Raw genomic sequence first — 2,411 nt, forward strand, 5'->3', positions numbered from 1 at the left:
TTTTGCTAATAATCTGTTTTCTTATGCATGTATAAAGCTATTGATTGTTTTTCCATGCAGAATAAATATCTTGTACAGTAATGGACACACTAGACTATACTGTTAAGTCATATTTTAAAGGTATAGTTCACCAAAAAAATTTAAATCTTTTACACTCATCCTCATGTTGTACCAAACCTGTATGACTTTTGTTCTTCTGCAGGATACAAAGACAAGCTCAGTATTTTTTTTTTCTTCCCATGTAATGGATGTCATTGGTAACCAAAACTTGAGAAACCAAAAGAAAGTAATTTCCGGTCCTGTGGCCCAGTGGTACACTGCACCAAAAAATAATGTATATAAATGTAAAACGTAGTAAAGACACCAACCCCCAGTTTCACAGACAAGGCTTAAGGCTAGTCCCAGACTAAAATGCATGTCTGAGCGATTTCAACTGAAAGAAACTTGCACCGACATATCTCAAAATATATCAGAGCCATTGTTTTGTCTCAAGATGCATCCCAGTAATGTTTTTTTCTAAGGCACGTTTATAAAAAAAAACTACTTAAATGTCCTAATTGAACTACAACTTAATCCTGGCTTAATTTAAGACCTGTCTGTGAAACCAGGCCCAAATGTCTAATCTAAGTTTTTCTGTGGCACACGAAAGATTGTTTGAAGAATGTTGATAAAAGTTTAGGCTTACATTGACTTTCAGTGTATGGACCAAAAAGAGACCGTTCTCAAAATATTTTCTTTGTCTTTTGCAGAAGAAAGTCAGTCATACAGGTTTGTATTAACATGAGGCGAGTATATGACAGAAGTTTAATTTTTGCGTGAGCTTTTTCTTTAAGAGCAAAACTAAACAAAAAAATAAAATGTTCTGTTTTTTATATGCCTGTAAATTACCAGCAGAATATTCAAAACAGCTTCTATGCTCAAATATTATAATGTATTCATTCATTGTTTTACCAGTGGTTACCATGGTCTTACTTGTTCAAATGCCTGGATTCAGCTATGGTTACTATACAAAATCCACTTCCACGAAGAACCTGCATGCGATGCGTTTGAAAGAGACGTGCAAGTTTTTTTTGTTTTTTTCCCTGTGCAACGTAAACTGTAACTGACGGTCTTTTTTACATAAGAACATTAACACAACATACAAATATAGAGAATCACAGTGTTTTAACCAGTGTTGGGGAGTAACTAGTTACATGTAACGGCGTTACGTAATTTAATTACAAAATATGTAACTGTAATCAGTTACAGTCACTAAGAAAAAATGTGTAATTAAATTACAGTTACTTATGAAAATGTTAACGATTACAAAGAGGATTACATTTGAATATTTACACACATCATTTGTAAAAATAAATACAAATGGTAATCCATTTGCCAAAAAACAAACAAAAAAACCCTGTACTTTTACTAATAAAAGCATGGTTAATTTTTGTAAGGGAAAAACATGACTCATGTTTAGTATTAGGATTTTTCTATAAAGATATTGTATAGTGATGTACTAATTTTGACATGTAGGCAATTTAGAAAGTATAGTTTTGTTAAATCTTGAGTATTAAAGTCATGAGAGAGATAGATATCAGGGCAAAATAAAGAGACTGAAAAGAAAAATGGAAGTGAAGGTTCAGTTCAGGAGAGCCTCCCCAACCTAAGGATTTAAACCTTTTTTTAATGTGAGGTCCATACAAAAAATAGGGTTGTCCATGTTTCAGAATTTGTTGTGGGTGTATGAGTGTGAGATTTCCCGGCCTGAAATTTTTTTCCCAGTCCGCCCCTCGTGGAAATTAATGGCGCAGACATGCGGTTTCATTTACTACACATAGGCCTACTGAAGCTCACGGTGTTTGCAGCCTCTGCCGCCTCAATATATATATATATATATATTATATATATGAGTACATGAACACAAAAACATAATCTCTAGAATTGCTCTGAGTCACTTCATGAGCATTTTACTTATTTTGAGAAAACTATCGTCATATCATATACAAAGAGACAACAATGTTTCAAAAAGACACCAATGTTTCAGGAGTTTAGTACACAGAATAGGACACATGCTTATTAGATAAATTACATAACGTTGATGTATACGCTTTTATTTATTGTTATTTTTAAATTAACTATTTTTTCCAAACCATTCAAACCATTGGTGTTTCCGGTAGTTATGCAAAGATTTGGTTTCAAAAACAGTATCAGTAAACTATTTCTTATTGTACTTCAGATCAATCTCAAAGTAAAAGGCGGTACTAAAGTCTGATTTTGTGGTGGATGTGCTCAAATTTGATCATCTTAATTCAAATGATGAAGGATTTTGAAAGTCTGACAGTGTTGAGCACTACTGTAAGGTTAACCCTGCATGCTGTAAATGTTTGAAAATGATTAACAGTTGCAAATAAACATTCATTAGAAATGTA

Source organism: Sinocyclocheilus rhinocerous, unplaced genomic scaffold (genome assembly GCF_001515625.1).
Source record: "Sinocyclocheilus rhinocerous isolate Xijiao unplaced genomic scaffold, SAMN03320098_v1.1 scaffold115, whole genome shotgun sequence".
NCBI classification, from domain to species: Eukaryota; Metazoa; Chordata; class Actinopteri; order Cypriniformes; family Cyprinidae; genus Sinocyclocheilus; species Sinocyclocheilus rhinocerous.